This window comes from Antechinus flavipes, chromosome 3 (assembly GCF_016432865.1).
Source record: "Antechinus flavipes isolate AdamAnt ecotype Samford, QLD, Australia chromosome 3, AdamAnt_v2, whole genome shotgun sequence".
NCBI lineage: Eukaryota > Metazoa > Chordata > Mammalia > Dasyuromorphia > Dasyuridae > Antechinus > Antechinus flavipes.
Window position 1 is genome coordinate 310,691,083 of NC_067400.1, and position 22,503 is coordinate 310,713,585.

The 22,503-nt window shown below is 34.4% G+C and overlaps 1 long non-coding RNA gene across 2 annotated transcripts in view; it reads left to right on the top strand.

The window, feature by feature from the left end:
* LOC127554091 (uncharacterized) overlaps positions 1–22,503 on the top strand; it is a 113,396-nt gene that overhangs the window by 56,531 nt on the left and 34,362 nt on the right. For both annotated transcript variants that reach the window (XR_007951890.1, XR_007951891.1), the window contains exons 2-3: positions 4,660–4,791; positions 9,456–9,575. This is a non-coding gene — a long non-coding RNA (uncharacterized LOC127554091). The remainder of the gene's footprint in view (positions 1–4,659; positions 4,792–9,455; positions 9,576–22,503) is intronic.

Here is a 22,503-nt window from a genome sequence, read left to right on the forward strand (position 1 = left end):
TCCCCTTTTGGTCTGATTTTTCTTGTAAAACATGACAAATATGGAAATACAATTAAAAGGATTGTACATGTATAACTTGTATCAGATTGCTCGCTATCTTGGAAAGGAGGGAGATAAGGGAGAAAGGGAGAAAAATTTGGAAAACAAAATCTTACAAAAATGAATGTTAGGAACTATTATTGTATGTATTTGGAAAAATAAACTACTATTGAGGGAAAAAATTGAAAAGAACAAAAAAGAAAAAGAAAAAAAAAAAACATGTAAACTGGAACATCCTGAGGAGACGAGGAGATTGGACAACATCCCCTATAAGAGTTCACTGAAGAATGTAGCCTAGGGGAAAAACTTGAGTGGGGACAGTATACGTGCTTGTGTGTATATGTGTGTGTGTGTGTGTTTATATGTGTTTGGATTAGAGGGAATGGGATAGGAGGCTTCAAGTATTTAAAGGATAATTCTATGGAAGAGGTTTTAGTCTTATTCTACTTGATTCCAGAAATCATAACTGGAACAGTAGGTGAAAGTTGTTACAAGGCAATCTTTAACTAGAAAAAGTAAAGAAATTATAAGGGGGATTTTTTTTCCCCTAACACTTAGAGCTCTCCTAAAGAGAAACAGGCTGAGTTGGACAATAGTGAGTTATCCTCTCAAAGGAAATCTTCATGGGGAAACTGATTGACCAACTGGGAATACTGGAGAAGAGATTTATTTCAGTTATAGCCAGTCAGGTATGGGAGGACAAGATCACCTAGGAGATCCATTCTGGCTCTCAGATTTTTTTGATTCAATATTAGAAAAGCAACCTAAGAAGAAAAAGGTAAAATAAGTGGACTCTAGACTCTTTATGTGACAATTCTCTTACTTGAATATCAGTTTGTATTTGGATCCTACCCTTGTCTTGATTAACCCTTAAACTTTAGGGCTAAATCTGGTGATTTATTCATCAGTGATCAATTCTATTCTTCTCCAGGCTCTTCACTCTGAACTTCCTCTACTAGCCTGAAGTCTCACTCCATCTCAGGCTTTCACAAGTTGAAAGTGTTCTCCACCTCTGAAACTTCTCTCCCTGACTGGAGAGATCCTTCCCAAACTCCCATTGAAGGAATATGTCTGGTACAGGCATCACTTAGAACTTTTCTACCATTCCCAGAGGCTACCTTCCTCCTCAATATTACTTTTTCATTTTTCTTTTATGTGTTATCTTCTCCCCTTTATTTTTCTTTTTAAAGATTTGGTTCTTCCCCAGAAGTTAAAAACAAATATATATATATATGTATATATATATATATATATATACATATATACACACACATAAATATGATTTATACATACATACACATACATATATATGCAAGACTATACTGTATATTTCTATTTGTCAATTTTTTCTATGGACATGGATAGCATCTTTCTTCAGAGACTTAAGTCTTTCTATTTCTAAATCAACCAATTCATTATTTCTTATATTACAGTAATATTCCATTATAATCATATATACACAACTTGTTTAGCCATTCTCCAATTGAAGGGAATTTATGTTAGCTCAATGTTGTTTTAATTTGCATTTCCCTAACAATAATGATATGTAGAGCATTTTTCTTATGATTATATAGTTTTGATTTCTTCAGCAAAAAGCAGCCTGTTCATACCCCTTTATCAATTGTCATTTGGAGTATGACTTGTATTCTTATAAATTTGGTAAAGTTGTCTCTATAGCTTTCAGTGGAATTTAAGTTCCTTGAGAGCAGGAACTTTTCCCATTTATTTGTAATTTCAGTGATTAGTACAGGGTTAAGCACACAGTGAGTGCTTATTAAATGTTAATGATTAACTCATCAAATATTTGAAAGCCTGCTCTGTATGTGACATAAAGCAATAGTCTTTCCCAATCAGAAGAACAGATTCATTACCTATAAAAAAAAAAAAAAAAGTAGCTCATTTTCTAAAAATGTTCACAGGCACTCAGATCTCCACATTTGAGAAGAAATATAAGTATTCTGCATCTGACTAAACTACACATACAAATATTTTATAAGAATAATCTGAGTACATTTAAAGAAATCCATTTTAGGAATTCCTACACCATGCTTGACAGCTAATAACTGTAGCTTGAGCTACTCAACCAAATAATCATGCACTGACAGGCTTCTTTCCTGATAAGTCCTTCTCTTAAAGACCTCCCATATCTCTCTTGTCACTAAAAGCTGAATGAGTTCTAAAATTACACATTCTGTGAGGGTCACCTCAAAAGTTTTTACAAGAGTCTCAGTCTCCTTTGATAATATGAATATGACCTCTTTCTTCTGATAAAGAGGGAAGGGAACAAGCATTTATTAGCTGCCTACTTTGTGTCCAGCTCTATCCTAAGTACTTTACAAATAGTGTCTCATTTGATGCTAACAACAACCCTGTGTAGCTATTATTGTTCCCATTTTACAATTGAAGAAACTGAGGCATACAGAGGTTAAAATGACTCTCCTAGCATCACATATTTAGCATCTGAGGACAGGTATTGAATTCAGATATAATTGACTCCAAGACTAGCACCTTCTTTTGGTGAATAATTGGAAAGCAGAAAACCCATCAAGGTGATCATAATGTTATGGACCAATCAGACATCAACATTAAATGAGTAAACTGAGGTCCAGATATGTTAAGTGACTGATGTAAAGTTACCCAGATAATCAATGGCAGTTGGAATGCCATCTCCAATCTCCTCTGACTCCAAATCCTGTGCTCTTCCTGTTGCTACCAAGTACAGAGTGCAATCAAATCTGTGGCAGCTACCATAACATCTACAACCTGTCAAAGCTGCCTCAAAGCACAAGAATATAGACTGATAAAGGGACATGAGAAATTACAGTCCATGGTGATTTAGGGAACGCACATACTTGGAATCGTGCCTCAAATATTTGTCTGGCTTTCCATTTAGAGAATAATTGTGTCTTAGAAATGGAAAGGATCTTAACCACCTTTTAATCCAACCTATCTGTTTTGCAGATAAGGAAATTGAGTTCCAAAGAGATGAAATGAGTATCCCAAAGACATCACAAACTGTGTATCTATTCTTTTTCCAAAGTTTGTTCGCTAAATCTAACAGCATCTCCTAGTGCTGAAGATATTTCTTGTTATTTGCTAAACTTATATGGTTCACACTGATTTCAGAAACATGAAACAGTGTTAATATGTCTTCATTTTATGGTGAAAAGTATTATTTGAAGTTGAATGTAACAGAGAGATGCTCCCAAAACTTCTCACACATCCAAAAAGATAGGGAGAAAGAGAAAAAGAGAGGGGAGGAGACAGAAAGAGAGATGGGAGAGAGAGAGAAAGAGAGAGACAGAGAGAGAGAGAGAGAGAGAGAGAGAGAGAGAGAGAGAGAGAGAGAGAGAGAGAGAGAGAGAAATCTTGACAAGCAATGTAGATCTTTAGAAAGTAATTACTACAGTAACAACCAGTGAATGGAAGTTGAATTGTTACCTATTTGTCTGTATATAGACTGATATAGGGACATGAGAAATTACAGTCCATGGTGATTTAGGGAATGCACATATTTGGAATCGTGCCTCAAATATCTGTCTGGCTTTCCAGACAAATTCCTTCAGTTTTCTCATCTGTGAAATCAAAGACTTTTGTCTAGATCAATGGTTCTCAATGAGATTCAGGTATGGTTTAGGTATCCCTGAGATACTTTTTAGGGAATCTGTGAGGTTAAAATAATTTTCACAATAATATGAAGATGTGTTCATTTTAAAACACTAAATACTGGGTATATACACACATGCTATACATGCATATCTATGTATACTTAAGCTCTTAAAGAGTTCCTCATTATTTTTAAGAGTATAACACATTCGTAAGATTAAAAACTTTGAGAACCACTGGTCTAGATAACCTTTAAAGTGCTTTACAACTTTAATCAATAGTCCCATAGTCCAACCTCTATATTTTGTACTAGAGCATGGTCAGAGGTGATACAACAGCCATATATTAAACATTGCCATTAAGCCAAAAACTTTCTTTTGAAAACCCTAGGTCTGCCTTTATGAAATCATGAGAAAATCAATTCATCTCCATGCAATTAAGATTTACTATAATGTACTTATCCTAACAGAGTAGCTACATGGCACAGTGGATAAAGTGCCGGGCTTGGAATCAGAGAATTTAAATATGATTTCAGATAATCAGTAGCTGTGTCACTTTGGCCAGGTCGCTTAACCCTGTTTTCGTTTTCCTCAGTTTCTTCACATGTAAAATAAGATGGAGAAGGAATGACAAAACATTCCAGTATCTTTGCGAAGAAAAGTCTAAATGGAGTCAAGAAGAAAAGTTGGACATGACTTGAAACGACTGAACAATAACAATACATCCTAATATATATCCAGTGATATATCAGACATTGGACTTGTTGAAGTAGATATAAAAGCCAAAGACATAAAAGTTCCTGCCCTGAACAAATATTTATATTATACCTGATGAGGAATAATATTTATCTATATAAATTTTGTATCCTTCTAATAAAACATAAGCTTACACTGAGGACAGAGGATATTCTTCATATACTATACATATACATATATATACATATATATGAGTAATTACTTACTAATTCATCATAAAGTTCATGGTGAACTTAATTTTATCTAATTCTTTTGGCAGATACAACATGTTCACAGATAAATGAAAAGAAGTTAACTTAGAGAAGAAAAAAACATGAAAAAATTTGGAGAAGGGAAAATAATTTAAGACTTTTCAGAGGAAATAGACCTGAGATGAATATTGAAGAAGCAGGTAAGAATACTTGTGTCTTGGCAGTCATAAGAAAAGACTGAAAATGTATGGAGATGAGAAGTGATTGATGACAGCGCGTGTATTCCTTTAACTTAGAAGGAAAAAAAAAAGAGATTAGCAACCAGTTAACAAGAGTAATTAGTTAAAGGAAGAAAGTGTCAGAAGACATACTTCCCCCACTTCCTCTCCCATTCCCTATCAGCTGATTTGTTAGAATGTCCTTTTGTCAAACTTGCTTGTGGCTAGGGATCAGCACAAAGACTGAGTACTAGAAATATATATGACATTCAAGAAATTACAAAGAAACTGACTTAATAGGAAAAGGCATTCTTACCAAGGGAGAATGCAAAATACTAACTGACATTTTTAAAGCATTTTAAAGTTCTCAAAGAGCTTTAAATATCTACCTTTTTTGGAAGTCATTTGAGGCCAGATTATAAAAGCCAGAATGAGGAATTTTAACACTATGTTACAGGAAGTGAGAACTAACATACGTGCATGTGTGTGTGTGAGAGAGAGAGAGTGTGTGTGTGAGTTCTCCCCGACCGGGGAGTGAGGTGATGAGGAAGATTAACATGCTTATGGTATAGAGGAGGTCTTGAAGTATGAGGGAAAAACAAACAAAAAAAAATCCTGTATTTAGAGAAACTAAATAGGATTCTAAGGAAATAATCCAGGCAAAATGTAAGGCAAGTCTGGCAATGTGAATGGAAATAAGAATACACACACACACACACACACACACACACATATATATGTGTGTGTGTGTGTGTGTGTGTGTGTGTGTGTGTGTGTGTATTCTGAATAGAAGATTAATGTGATTTGATGGTTGACTAAAGATAGATGATGAAGAGTAGGACTACAAAATTTCTAGATCTCAGAGACTAGAAGGGCCATGGTTGAAATGACAAACCCATATAGTATTAGATATGCAAGGACCTTTTGAATCACTAAATACAAACACTTCATTCTATAGATGAAGAAACCGAATTTCAGATTTTTTATTGTTTAAAAGAATTTATAAAGTATTTTTCTCATAGAGGTGAAATGAATTACCTAGTGAATTTATAACAAGATCAAGACTGGAATCAGTAGAATGCATTGGATTTTTACTGAAAAAGGGTAAAGAAGTTAGGGATTGTTTGGGGAGAAGAGTAAAGATGGGGAGTAGAAATCGACTGAGCAACAAGCAATTATCTGATACCTATTGTTGTTCATTCTTTGTTTTAAAAGAGGACCAATGATATCTTGAGTTGATGCGTTGACTTGCAAGTGAATTGGATGTTAAAGAAGGCAGAATTGTACAATTGTCACACTCTCTTCCAGTCTCACTCTTCAACCATCATAGAAGGCCAGTGGCAAGACAAAAGTCAAGATGATTGGAAATGGCTCAGGATCAATAGATGATCTAGGAATCTTCAGTGTCTGACTAAGCTCCAAGTACTCCCCAGCACCTGCTTCAATTTGTTCTCATCTGTTTATTCTGCTGGGGAAGTTGTCACATGCTGGGGGTGAGCATCCTCCTGATTCACTGATCCTTTTGAAGTCAGTGGTTTTTCTCAGCTTAATGATTATCTTCAGTCTGGTGTACAGTTTTATTGGTATGGCTGTTGAGCTTCTTGGAGTCACTGGTGAAAAGTGGGTTCAACAAGTCTTCACATCAGATGGGCTCATCCTCCTGAATACTCCATACAATGTAGTGTAGTGTCAGGTATTATATTAAGAATTTACATTAACAATTACAAAGAATGAAAAGGAAAACTTATATGTACAAATTCGGACATTACAAATACCAATCATTCTATCAATAGACAAGCATGAATTAAGAATTTATCAGATGTCAGGCTGAGCAAGGGAAGATATAAAGAAAAATGAAAAACAATTCTTGTCTATATAAAGATTACAAGGCAGCCTTAGAGAGGCAGGAACAGCTGGGAGGAATGGGAAAAAGTCTCTTCCAGAAAATTGCACTTGAGCTGTATATTTTTTATCAACTAGAAGTCAAAAAACACGGACATTGGGGCAAATTTCAATCTAAAGGTTAATTTAAATATTTTTAGGTGCTATGATTACATCTCTGGGGGAATTCTATCTATTGATAGGAATTTCAACCTCCTTCATGAATGATTATGGTCAAAAAATCATCTGGCCAATTCTTTGTTGCATCCCTTTGAACTTGCTAGACCTGACCATCAGGCTTGACAAGGATCTGTTAGATCCTGCGTTCTACTGGCAATCTAGTACTGTGTATAGTGAAATGAAACAGTAGAGGGAGAGGTTGGTGAAGGCTAAGTATTAATATTCAGTCTAAATCTGCAATGGCCTTTGGGAATCTTTCTTGTTTCCTGAATTTATTTACCTTCACATTTTCCAAATGCTGTGTCTTGATAAAGTTTACATCTAATTTATAGTTGAAAAAAATATCTTCTAAAAGACATTTATTAGTAGTATGCATTGGGAAAAGAACAAAATCAAGGATGGAATAGTGCTATTTCTTAGTCCTTAAAAAGAAATACAAGTATTGCACTTAAATTTAAAAAGTGTACATATTACTGTACATAAAATAGTATAAATATATTACATATAAAGTACATATAAATGGTAATGCTAGCATAATGTGTTACAACGGTACAATTTGCCTTTAGCAAATCACATTCCAACATATTTATTTCTTATTTTATACGGTGCCTGGAAGGAACAAACCTCCCTGGGCACTTTATACTGAAAAGTAAAAAAACAAATGGGGAAATCATTGAAAATGGTATTCTATTTCCTACCCTGCCTGTTGTGTTGTGGTAGTATATACCTCCTTCTAGTCCGGAGGTAGCTACATTTCAGCGTTAGCTGAGGGATTACAGGTAAAGTTATTTCTTCAAGCTGGTTGGATTGAATTCGACTCTCCTCAATCAAGCCAACTTCCCACTGATCTCAATGGGAGTGTTGCCTGAGAAAAGATGGCAGAATTAAACCTTATAGTTTGTGAAGGCATTTGGATGTTTTTCAAAGTAGCTCTCACTCCTTTCTGTATCACAGTGACTCTTTCTCATACAAAGATTTCATTGACTGCAGAAGGAGTACTGCATATGGAAAAGATATGGAAAGCGTGAAGCAGATTGGAGGTCTGGCCAATATCATTATGTGTGAAGGAGCAAATGTTAATGCATTTTTTTAAGAGCAAAGCCTAATGCATGTCTTGACTATTTGCTCCACTGAGAAATTGAATATTGAGAAATCAATCTTGTAGCTTTACACGAGCAGAGGTTTATGGGATGGGACCAAGCCAAGCTGATATAGCCAGATTTATTTTGCATATAACCTTTTTAATCTCTACACATATGAAATGCAACATTGAAAGACTTTGATATTCAATAAAGACTTTGCATTGCTTGGAGAAATAAGTCAATAAGCATGATATTCTTTCCAAGACAAGATTATCATATTTTGCCACTGAGACTCATGCCATCCACCCAGGGTTTTGGCACAACTTTTAAAAATAATTACAAAAATAACTAACAGCTATAATAATACTGTATATTAACACAGTACATAAAAATGCCATGCCATCTTTGTTATTCTTCCCTTGCAAGGGGAAAAAAAAAGGTGGCTGTTAGGGTGGTGTGCAGTAGTAAATGAGTTAGCAGAAGAAAATGAAAATATTTCTTCTAAATAGCAAATCAGAGCAAGTTTCTGAACAGGTCCTTAGGTGCACCTGGGTTTGATTACAGCAACTATACTCTCTAAGAGGAGACTCTCTGTCTCTCTTTATATATATATATATTTTTCCTTTCTTTCTTTCTTTTCTTTTCTTTTTTTTTTTGCTAAGAACTGGTCAATAATCAAGGAGGCACATGGCTAGAGAAACAAGATGTATTTTGTATATATTTTTTATTTAGTGAAAGGTGAAAAGCCTATTGGCCTAGTCTGTTTTTTAAGGTGTTAATTTGTTTCAGCATTTTTTGTGCCTCCTTTACCAAGTTGTTGACCCTTTGTTCATCATTTTTTTTTTTTTTGTATCATTCTCATTTATCAGTTTCAATATGGGCTCCTTAAGACCTGTCCCACAAAATATAAATCTCCTGAGGTAAAAACCTATTCTTTTTTTTTTTTTCTTAATAACCCTAATGCATAGTACAGTGTGTGACTCGTGGTGATAATATTCAATTGTTCAATTCTATCCGACTTTTTGTGACACCTTTTGGCAAAGATATTAGTATAGTTTGCCATTTCCTTCTCTAGTTCATTTTACAAATGAGGAAACTGAGGCAAACAGGATTAAGTTACCCAGGATCTCATAGCTAGTAAGTGTCCACATGAGTATTTGATAAATATTTGTTGAATTAATTGGAAAAAAAGCGCATTTTATATTACCAAGTTCTGAAGACCAAGAGATGTAACATTTATTGAGCATCTTCATCATTCAAGGTACACAGCTACTCAACTGTCAAGTACTATTGACGCGCTACATGTTATCTCTTATTTGCTCTTGAAAAAAAAAAAATTCCAGTGTCAACATCCTAATCAAGTTCCTTATTACCATTCATCATGGTAATTATAATAAATACTTTCATAAATATTTTATCTTTTTTTATCTTCTAACCTGTCTTCCTAACACCAATCTTTTATCACCCCATCCCTAAACTATCTGTTTTTCACAAAACTGCCAGATTTCAAGGATTTCAAAAGACTTAGCATGGAAGGAGATCATCTGGTACCATCACCTCTTTTTAGAGATGAGGAAACCGGAATCCAAAGAGAAGCAACATTTTGCCAAATTTATAAAGAAGGTAAGTAGAAAATGGGGAATCCAAGTACTTTTACAGCCAATGTTTCTCCTATTATATGACACTTTAACTTTGTACAAAGACAGAATTATCAGCACAATAAATGCTAGCATTTCTTTAACATTTGAAAATCAAGGCTCAGGATACTTTTTATTTTTCTTGCTTTTTTATGACATGGTTAATATGGAACCACATTTTACATGACTTTGATGGGGGAACCCTGAAACTGTCTCTGACTTTGGAGGGAATGCTTGAAAAAACTACTTGAACCCTTTCCTGAGGGTTCTCCCCTACCCCAGGGAATCAAGATAAGTAGTTTCATTCTGTTATCCTGGAGGAGACCAGCACACTCCCATTGATAACACACACTACTGATTACACTCTTTATTGAATTGAAGATTAGTCCAGGGAAACTCATCAAAATCTTCTATTCAATTGGAAAATTTTGGTCTTATTTCAACTCAAATTGCCCCTAGCTCCCAGTCAAGATAAAATAGGCATTTACTAGCTCAATTCTTCACAGAGACCCAAAGCAGGACCATGCCATGCCAAAGAACCCCTCTCTCCCCTTGGCATAGCTGCCCATGAGGACCTCTGCCCGCTGAGAAGACATTCTCTTCTCAGCATTAATCCCTCATTATCCCTCTCACCTATTTCCCTAACAGGACCACACCCCTTTATCTCTCTGTCAGGATTTCTCTGCTAGGAACAATACCTTGCCACTAAGGAAGTCAGTTTTCCCAGCAAAGGCCGACTTCTCAGTTCCAACAATAAACTTCTTTTGCCAGTCTAATTTTTTGGGTTTGTAAATTCTTTTACAAAGGACCTGTGCAGACCAAAAGACAACTCTCTCCTGCTCCAAACCTCATTAACTTCACATGCATGTTGCTGCTCAGTAGTTTGCATTTGTGTTCAACTCTTTGTGACACCATTGGAGTTCAAAAAAAACCAGAGCAGTTTGCAATTTCCTTCTCCAGCTCATTTTACAAATGAGGAAACTGAGGCAAATAGAGTTAAGTCACTTGCCCAGGATCACACAGTGTCCGAGGCAAGATTTGAAGTGAGTAATATCAATTTTCCCGACTTCAGCCTCAGTATTTTATCTATTGTGCCAGATAGCTACCTTCAAATATATAAGTGATATATTGCTCGCCTTCTCTGAAGGTGGGTAGAGACTGTAGGGAGAAAGAGAATTAGGAGCTCAAATTTTTTTTTTAACTTAAAATAAATGGAATATAATAATTAAGACCAAGGGAAGTTAAATGATTTGAGCAAGATCACATAGATAGTATCTAACATATATAATCTTAGAAGTCAATTCTTCCTGTGTCATCCTGTCACTTCTCTGCTCAAAGCCATATATTGACTTACCAAAACCTTACATTGCTTATGAAATAGTCTCAACTCTTTAATCTGACTAATCCTTCACAATATAGCATTATTCAACCTTTTCCTTCCTTGATTCAAATCACTCTTCCTCACTCTTGTATACATTTTACATATACTTCCTTGGGGTTAATAATGTCTCCCTTGAGAATATATATGTTCTGTAAAGGATTGCTTGCCATCTGGGGGAGGGGGTGGAGGGAGGGAGGGAAAAAATTGGAACAGAAGTGAATGCAAGGGATAATGTTGTAAAAAATTACCCTGGCATGAGTCTATCAATAAAAAAGTTATTTAAAAAAAATTAAAATTAAAAAAAAAGAAAGAGAATATATATGTTCCTCAAGAGCAAGAATATTGTATTACTTGGACATAGCACAATTCCTGGCACATAGTTTTTAACTTAATAAATGCTTACTGATTTATATGCCCCCAAACTCAAAATATATGAAACAGAATTTATCACCTCTTACGTGAGCTTTAACAGCCTCCTAATTTATATACAGGCTTAATTCTCTTCAATATATCCATTATCCAGCTGCCATCCTTATTTTCTTGAGACAAAGTTTTCACCACATCCAGGTGGGAGACCTTGGCCTTTTTAAGTAAGGTCTTTAACAGGTCTCAGTTTGACTGAAGCAATGCTTAGTGATTAAGGCAAAAAATTGTCCCACTGGGGATCCAACTGGAACTGGCTAGCTGGATAACATAACTCTTTTTATTTGTTTTGTTTTGTTTTTCCTTTCCCTTTTCTTCTCTCAGTTCACATAGAATATCATATCCTTGGTGCTCTGCCCAAAGGTATGTACGTTTTGATTATTAAAACTTCACAAAATATCTCAATATTTACACACTAGAAACAAACCTTAAACCCTAAACCCAATTCACTCAGACTCTCACGAACTGAGCAACAATCTATCATTGTTTGGGCCCAGAATGGCTTAAAGTGAATATAAATAGCAATTATTTTTGTTTTGTCCAGAAACCCTGAGGGTCTTCTCTTCTACACTGATTATTATTATTATTATTATTGTCTTTCACTAGGTAAAAAAAAGACCATTCTCTACTTCATTTCTTACTTAGCCTTAAACACTGATTGGGTGTTTCCTCAGGTCTTAACCTGTTAAAGACCTTGGTCTTCTACTCCATCCAGGACTATCTCCAATGGTCTGGATCTACATCTTGCCATCCAGGTGACTTCAGGGGAGAAAGTGAGGCTGGTGACCTTGCACAGACCTCACTCACTGAAATTCAGTTTGCTTGCAAGTCAGGGCATCCCCTCCCTGATGTCATGGTGCTCTTTGGGAATGAAGGGCAAACAACAATCTCTTCCTATGTATTCACCAATGCAATGAACACTCTGCCTTATTAGCCTGGAAATTTCACAGTCTTTATCTTTCTTCTAGACCCATCTAGGGAACTTTCCTGATCTCATAATTGTGGGTAGTCTCTTCCTTCTCAAAGCACCTTCTATTTAATCATTTGTGTGCATGTTGGATTACCTATTATAGTGTAAGATCCTAGCTACACAGACCATAGCAAATCTCAGGAGTCTTGAGTGACTCCTTGGTCAGTTTTCTATGGTGCTCCAATGACAGGTAGGTCGCCCAGGAAAAAAGAGAACTGGATTTAGAATCAAGAAGAAATGAATTCAAATCTAGTTTCATACACTAGATGATACCTTACTTTTCTCACTCTCACTTTTCTCAGCTGCAAAATGGGATAACACCCACCTCCACACAGTTGATTGAGAGAATCAAATGAGATAATATTTATAAAACATTTATCCCAGTTCTTGTTTTTTTCCTTAGCTCTTTATTTACTATTTTGCTTTTGCTCTTGCACCTTCTCTAATCCCTAAACTCACATACTCTTCTAAAACAGTTCCTGTGAAAGTCACCTATGATTGCCTAATTGTAAATTTCATTGACCTTTAATCCATTCGCATTATTCTTGACAAATCTTATCATGATACTCGTGCCTCAGGACAAAGCTACAGTCAACTGCATTGTTCATAATATCTATATTTGGGCACAATTGTGAATGATAATCAAATTATTTTCAAATGGTCCTCGGGATACCACCTTGCAAGGCTTAATGATATTTCTTTATTAAGAAAGCTCATGATGAATTAGAATTTTGAAGAAAGTCATTTGATAACTTGATTTTTATACCAATTCATGTTCTCCTCTTCCTTCATTCTCATGTCTTACAGTACCTGTCAGTATAAGCTGGCCCAAGAGAAGTGACTTTTACTATTTGCTGTTTCTTTGTTGTTTAATCAAATGGTGGGTGGAATCAAGGTTGACTGATCTGAGCAGTAGCCAAGCCAGGATTCTTGGAGAGTGAAAATGTCAGCTGACCTATTGGGAGCTATTCCAGATCCATCTGGAGCTTCCTCAAACACTCTTTAATTACCATTTTGTATTTCAAATGTACCAGCCAAAAAGGCCTTTTAAAAAATAAAATAAAATGATAAATCTAAATAAGCAGAAAAGCAAGTAAATCTCATAAACATTCATTTCCCTACAAATTTCACTTGGCTGGGGAGAGTTTTAGCTGTGCTTTTCTAAAAATGGTGTTACAAAGGTTTGCATGAATCTAGAACAGCTTGCTAATGTGGACTTTTTCCTTGACTTTTTGTTTTTGATTTGTTTTGTTTCATTTTTTCTTTTGAAATATGGGAGAAGTAGAATAACAGGAAAGATGAGTCAAAAACCTATGATTATGTCACCATCTTCTCTTCTGAGGCTCCAGGGAGAGACTGATTTGTGTGAGTTCTGGGTCTTATATGACAGTCACATAGTACATCAAACTTTGCATCTGTGCTGTCACTCCCACTCACCAGCTGTCTTAAGTATGTCTGAATGCCCTTCAAGGGCACAGATTTCTTTCATACAATAAAGTTCAATCCAAATCAGTGTGCAATAAGTGGATAGAGCACTGTACTCAAAGCCAGCAAGACATGGGTTCAAATTCTGACTCAGATATTTTAATTGCTGGGTGATTCTGGGAAAGACACTTAAATTCTCTTGTTCTCAATTTTCTCATCTGTAAAATGAGAGAGGAAGAAAATTCATTTTTCTAAAGCTCCTTTCTAGCTCTTCATCTATTACTTTAATAATCATAGTATTTTGTAAATTTAGGGCAACAAGGAACTGTAAAATCTCTTATTCCAGACTTCTCAAATTAAAGAGGAAGAAACTGAGGTTCAGAGAGGAGAGATGGTTTATGCCAGGTCATACTTAGAGAGTAAGAGATAGCCTTTTGACTACAAAGTGGTATTTCCTACCAAACCATGCTAGCTTCTAAGCATTCTTGTCATCCAGATTTCTTTGATCATGATATACAACAATGGAATATATTGATCTCTCAGTGATATCACACCTGTATTATGGAAGTTTTTCTGCAAAGAAATGAACCTCAGGAAAAGTCTGAAATGTACCGGCATTTCCAGTGTTACCTATGATTACCTAATTGCAAATTTCAATGACCTTTAATTCATTCTCATTGTTCTTGATCATATTACTCTTCATATACAATCATTCTAGTCATTACTCTGAGTTTTTATTTATAAGATTACACATCTATACTTGGAAGGGTATTCAGAGATCAACTAGTCAAATTCATTTATTTCATAAGTGAAGAAATTGAGGTGCCCAGTGAGATGAAATTATTTTCATATTTTCAAATGAAAGAGCTGGGTTCAAATCTTATCTAATATATAGATAAGATTTGAACCCAGCTCTTTCATTTTTCAAATCTAGTACTCTATCCATTCAATTATTTCCATTACTGTTGTTTTAACAATATACATAAGAACTTGGGATGCTACTTTCTGTGTTCAACCAGATTAATTATAAATATAGACTGAAGTTTATTTTAAATTTAGTTTCTATAGTAATAATAGAATCACCAAAGTTCAAAACCATACATAATTTCCTACACTAGTAGTGCTGGCTATGAAATATGCACCATAGCTTACTCCTAAAGAAAGGTATGCAAAGGTATGCACATTGCTTCCATGCTTTGTGGAAAGACCTATGGAAAATGAGCTTATAATAATACCCAGATTTTACATGAGTGATTATTTTTATTTAGGGTATCAACATCTTTCTAGTCACCCAGTCTGACCATCTTAGAAGCATATTTGATCCTTCTTTCTTTCTCTATCCCACCCACACCCTCCCATATCTTATTAATTTCCAAGTCTCATTGATGCTTCCTCTACAGTACTTCTCTAATCCCATTTTTTGTACTCACAAAACTACTAACGTAGTTTATTTTCATCTCTTCTTTCATGTATTATTGCAACAGTTTCCTAACTTGTTTCTGTGTTTCCAGTTTTTCTCCTTTCCAATCCATCCTTTGACCAATTGCCATGTTAACAATCTTAAATATATACATCTAATCATGACATTCCCCTTGCTCAAATATTTCATGTCTCTAGAATAAAAGAACATACCCCAAATTAATAAAATCTTCTGCCATCTGACTTGCACCTCCTTTCCAGACATTTCAGAATATTTTCCTTCATTCCAGTTAAACTAGACTACTGGTTCTTATAACTTTGCATGTCATTTCCTCTCCTTAATCCTTTAGGCTTATGTGACTTACTCTTTCTTCACTTCCAAGTTATCACTCCAGGTACCATTGCCTTCAGGAGATAAATTCTGTGATGCACTATCCAAAGGCCTTTTGTTTTTTTTTATTTACTTATTATTTTTATATATCATAACCCCTCAGCAGAAAGTAAGATTGTTGAGGACAGGGATTGTTTTTGCTTTTGCTTTGTAATTGTTTCCCCATGCTGGACACAGTACCTTGTGACTTTTAATAAATATTTGTTGATTTGAATCATAAAATACTAACATATCTCAACTGATACATTCAAATAAATATCATCCCACAAATTAGTCACTGACCTGAAGAAAAAAAGTTAGAAACATCTAATTTCTTCTTGAAAAAAGAGGTGGAGGTTATTTAGGCAAAACATTGTATTCCTTGTCAAATGTGATCAATATCTTGTTTTTTGCTTACATGTTTTTGTTTTTGTTTTTTTCTATAAAAAGGAATTCAGTTTCATTAGGAGAAAGGAAAGGGGGATTTATTTTTTCCCCATAAAAAAAAAATTAAGATGTGAAAATAAAAGGCATCAGTTGACAAACTTATTCCAGTGGGGTTTACATTTCTCAAAACATTTTTGAAACTTTTCAAATTGTCTACACAGATATTATATAAGTCTCATCCCATCCACTTCTGCCAAAATGAGTCTCTTCATTTACAGTCATACATTATTTTGAAGGAAAAACATTATTACCCAGCATGATCAACCATCATATTCCCCAGATTTGGCTTGATTTTTGGCTTTTATAACTACCAAATCCACCTTGGAAGAATAAAACTTTATTCCCACCAAGGCTATCCAAAAAAATATACTACAGACTCTGATAGTAGTTTGAAAGGAGAAATCCCTGAATGTATTTACAAAGGTTGAAATACTTATACAGCCTCATTTGGGTGTCAATGTTTGGTATGTTTTTGTTGAAAAAGCTTCACATTACCACATCGACACTGTTCACATGCTGATAGGAATTAAGATCATGCCAGAGATCGCTGTGATGAGTTGGAACTTCTATATCCCAAATCTGGAGTATGACAAAACACAGACATCTTTGAGCTGACACCAGCCAATTGTTTCATGTGAATTTGGAAGGTGATCTGATCAAAATCTGGGAACTGGCAGACCAATTCCGTTTTGGGTTTTTTAAAAATTATTATTAAGAAAAAGCAGTTTCCATGGAAAAATGTTTGATTCCCTAGGTATATTGAGATGCAACAATGAGCAACAGTGAGATTGCTGCCACTCAGGCAAATTCTGATCCAATTTCTTTGGTCGACTTCACTTCAACTGTCATACCCACTGTCTGCTGTTAGCTTTGGGGCCAGGAAAATCTGGCCATCTTCTCTGGGAGGGTATATTTTCCTACATTAAAGGGTGTTATGACAAAATATATGCATACTTTGAATGTTAATTAGACATTTATGAATGTGGGAAGAAATGTTGTGATTTATACTCATGTGGGAAGACTATTGCTTGGCTTTATTGATTTCTCATGTGATCACACTAATTGCAATATGAGTATAAAAAGAAGCAGAAATTAAAAATGCAGGAATCACATCTGACATTCTAGTAACATAAGTGGATTTTAAAGTTTTATTAGAAAACACAAAATGTTACTGAGGCACAAAGATTTTGGAGACTTGAATAAAATATGGAATCCCCAAAGTATACAACTCTTCTAAGATTATGGAATTAGCAAGAAATAAATTAAATGATGTGTTCAAACTTGTAGCATTTCATCTATTTAAGCGGCAAAAATCACCATGGAATATGAGTACAATAAATAGTCAATGTAGAATGTTCTCCCAGTTTTCTGCTTTTTCATTTATATTACTATTTTACAGATAGCTGAACATCCCGAGTCTGACATTAACTAATTATGTAACTATAGGGACCTCTGAACTTTAGGACATTCCCTAAAACTACTAAGTAATAAATGGGTTGTACACTATGTAAGTGAAAGATTTCCCACACCAAGGAAATTACATATGTTAATATGTATGCACATTAACATAATAACAACACAACAATAACACAATTAACATATGTAATATGTATGCACATATATGTGCATTGTGTGGTTATATCGATATTGATATATATATGTATATATATATTTATCTATATCTATATAGAAACTTGTGTTATCTCACTTCTATCAACTCTTTTGTCCTCACTAACCTCCCTAGCTAGTACTGATTGAATAGTTGGCTATATATTATTCAAATATGATTTCTTTTCTATTCTCAAATTCCTTTTTCCCTATTTCCCCCAAATTCTAACTTCTGCTAACCTTCAGTGTTGTGAAATTACCACCATCCACTTTACTTCCAGTTCTGAAGGGTTATATGCAGCTGAAAAAAAAAATGATATATTGTCTAAATATGTTATTTAACTTCAACCAGCCTTTACTACTTTATGGAATTCCTTTTATTCAGTTTTTATTATCTTTCATCTTCTCTATATTAGCTCTTCTATGCCTTACCTTCTCACTTTAAACCATCAAATCTGTTCTCCCATCCCCTCATTATCATAAAATGACTGCTTTTTTTTTAAGGAAATAAAACTTATCCAAAAAAATTATTTCCAATCATTTGATCATTTGTCTAAACCCCTCAACATACTCCTTTACCCATCTTTTGTTACTTTTGATTTTTCAGCCTGAGTTGAGTGACCTTTACCAAAGCTAATTCCTCCAATTCTATTTTAATTTCCATTTGTTACTGTTTTTGTGACTTTGCATCATCAGTTATCACCTTCAATCTTTCCTTTTTCATAGACTCATTCTCTTCAATCTGCAAACCTCATCAGTTTTCTGAAATATTAAAAATAAGTTAAAATACCTTTATTTGACCCTCCTATTTCCTTAGAACTTTCATACTATCTATCTCTTCAATATTAACACTCTAAAGAATCAGAACCTTTATTACTTACCACATACTCCTCATTAATCCTTTCTAATCTAGTTTTTTTCCCCATATTTCTTTTGAAATGATTCCCTTATAGTCAATAATAATCCCTTTATCATCAAAGTAATGACTTTTATTTTTCTATCCTCATTTTCTTTGACTTTTTTGCAACCTTTGACCCTGATATCTCTCTCATCTTATCAATACTCTCTCCCATGGTTTTAATTTCCATTGTTTTCTCCCATCTAGACCTGCGATTCCAATCATAAAGGGAATTCCCTTAAATGATGGAGAACAGTTTGTTGTTGCTTTTCATTTGTTTAAGTCCCATTTGACTCTTCATGACTGTGTTCAGTTTTCTCGGTAAAAATATTAGAGTGCTTTTCCATTTCCTTCTTCATTCATTTTACAGATGAAGAAACTGAGGTAAAAGGGGTAAAGTGACTTGCTTAGGGTTACACAGCTAGCAAGTGTCAAAGGCTGAATCTGAACTCAGATCTTCTTGATTCCAGCTCTGATGCTATATGTACTACACCACCTAGATGCCCCAGAGATCAATTACTTATCTGCAAATTATAGACTTAAAAGACTTGAAACACTAGAAGTCATAGGCATATAACTGGAATATCTCAGAAGTAGAAGTTGAATTCATGTTTTTGTGACTCTTAAGTCAGTGTACTTGTTCAATATCATGCTATTTTTTTCATATATGTGTTGCATGTGTATATATAAAAACAAAAACAAGCAATCAACAAAAAAACCCTTATATTTGTTGAGTTGCTCTTTACTTAAGGAAAAAAAAAAAAAACACATTATCAAGGTATCCCTACCTCTAATCACAGGTTTTTTTTTCTTTTCCCTGCACTCATTATTGTGTTAGTCCTTTAAGGTGAGTTTCCTCTAAGGTCGTATCTTTGGTCCTCCCTTCTCCTGTTGTTATATTCTCTTCCCTTTGTAATCTCATTCAACACCATAGGTTCAACTGCCATCTTGAAGCAGATGGTTGTTAAATTGATATTGTCAGTCTTGACTATTCTTCTGAATATTTCTTGACTAACATTTTCAAAATGCTTACAAGAAACACCAAATTGATATCCTATCTCAAATTTTAGAATCTTTCCTGCTATTTCATCTTACTTTACTATTGCTATATAAATACTAGCACTCAATCAATTGATTTCCCATTTTTGAAATTTTGATGTTATAGTCAAACTACTTCTTCTCTCTCCTCATACCTCATCAATTGCCAAGCACACTACTTCCATTCCAGCTCTCATAGTTACCACCTCATCCTCATTAGTAATAGAATTTTTTAGTAATAGTATTATCATCTATCTGAATTTTTACATTAGTTTCATAGCATGTTTTATCACCTACCTTCTTTTGTCTTTTCTAATTCAATCATAGCAAAATTAGAATAACCATTCTTATACTCAATTTATATTTTTCTCTTTTCCATAATCTTAGATGGTTTTTTAAATAATCTATTGTATAAAACTGATATACTTTAATTTTTTTGTATCAGTCTCCAAATCTATAGCCCTCTTCCTTTTTCAGATTTATCTGGAATTAGATGTATTACCATATTTCACATATTCTGTGATCAAGTCAAACTGGACTACTTTCTGTGTTATTCATTCTTTGTCTACATATTGTCCCTAATGCCTGTGAATGTCCTGCTTTTTCTTTTCACCTATTAAACTTTTACCTATCTTTTAAAAATCAACTAAATTTCTACCTCACTCCATTAAATGTCCTTTAAGTCATTTGAGATTCTAATCACATTTTCTCCCCCTACTTTTTCTTCATCTCCCTTGGCTTTCATAATACTCCATTCTCAGGGTTCTACTACCTCTTTAAAAGTTTATTTTTTTTATTTCTTAGAGACTCCAATATACCTAGCTACCCTTCCTTTATTCTCTACTCCCTTTGCTTCCTATGAGCTGATCTTACACTTAATTCTTCAACATAGATGTGAACTCAATCCATTGACTACACTCTTTGCCTTGGTAATTTGATTTATTTTCATGCCTTAAAATATCACTATCATTCCCAAATTTATATTTTTAACCTTAAACTCTCACCAACCTCTCCTTGTATTTCTAACTGCTAACTATATATCTCTTTGTAAATCTACTCAGTTCTTCAAACTCAACATATCCAAAACCAAAATCATCTTTCTCCTAAAACCTTTACCTTTTACTATTTTATTTATTTTTTGTTAATGGCACCATGATCCTCCCAATCATAAGCCTTTCTTCACTCCTCTTCAAATCAGTATTCTAGTCCTCTTGATTTTACCTCAGTAATATAGTTCATATCTCTTCTCCTTATTCTGATTGCAAGAATACTATTCCAGGATTAGCATTCTAACTAAGTAAACATTTCATTAGATTAGTTTTCCTCCTTGATAATGTTATGATTATATCATGTCATTATCAAAATTATCCCAAGCCATAAGTCATTATCTAATATATCATTTCTTGAAAAGATAACTTTCTTAGCTCACTTTCTTAAGTTCTGTCTATTCTTTTTCCAATTCATTCTTCACTCTTCATGTCTGAATATTATTATTACAATATCCTGATCATTACATGGATCTTCTTCTACTAAGAAAACTTCAAGTATGGAATGTCTACTGAGAAGTATTTAAAATCCTGATTCTGATATTTAAAGCCCTTTACAATCTGGTTCTAATCCATCTATAGAGCATCATGTAATACTGTGCCCTGCTCTTTAGTCTACTTTCTAGTCAAATTGAGTTACACCTTAGCTCTGATCATCCTCAAGATTGGCAAAGCCTCTTTCCAATTCTCTAATTCTTTCAAGACCAGAATTATCTACTTCATATGTTTTCTGGCCCAATCCTCCAGATTAAAATAGTCCCTTTCTCCTTAAACCTCCCTAGGACTTCAGGACTCTCTTTCTTTTGCTAACATCATAATCATGTGTACATCGATAGTTTTCCTCCCATTAGATTTCAACCTACTTGAGAACAAGATCCATGCCATATCTGTATCTACGTACCCAATGATTACTACAATGACTTGTATATAGTGAAAACTTAAAGAACCTTAATTAAACGGCATTGAATGGCAACCATTCCCTTTTAAACAAGTTCGCTTTCTTAAACTTGGTGCTCTTATACATCATTTTTATCAAATCAGTGTATCATAACTTTTCCAATTAAATGTATATTCCAGTTGCTAAAGAGTATATACATTTCATTGAAATAATTTGTGTATATCTTGATTTCAAGTTGACAATTTAAATCAGTAATAATGAACAGCCTGCCAGTACTTTATATGTCACTTATGTGCATGCCCAGAAGCTAGTATGCAATGGGCACATTCAGTAAACAGATGAACAAAGAAAAAATAGCAGCAGAATGTGGGATTCAGGCAAATGGGGATTCTTTGCATAAAGTTGGCAAATGCAAAAGAGGCCTGGTATTACAACTGATATTTGGAAATTGGAGATTCTGAGTTGGACTATTGGCTTCCTGACCCTTTTCATTAGCTCTTTTTTGATATTTGCAGTCTAAATAACTGTATGTCTTGAGCTAATTTCTGATGTTTAAAAAATCCATAAAGCACTATCTTAAGAGATTGTATTTATCAGAGATATAACTAGTTGAGAAATGTGTGGGCTTTGTAGGAAGGCTTCTATTAAGGGTTAGGGATACTCCTGTGTCCCTCCTTAAGATATTTTTGGGTATCTCCTTAACTGGTCTTCCAGGAGATCTGGCCACAATAAGGTAAAGGTAGCACCTTTGGACTACCAACTTCCACAGTTTCCTGTTACTGTGGGTAAAGAAAAATGGATGATTCCCACATTAAGTTAGATTGTCATTTTGTTAATAGTTGGTATCCATAGTTTGAATTCTATATAAAAACATTGTTAGTTACAGTTGGGTCTTAGAGACAACTAGGTATTTCAGAATGCTGGATTTTTATTTTGGAAGACCCGAGTTTAAATCTTGCTCCTATAATAGCTGGGAAGATCATATACCCTC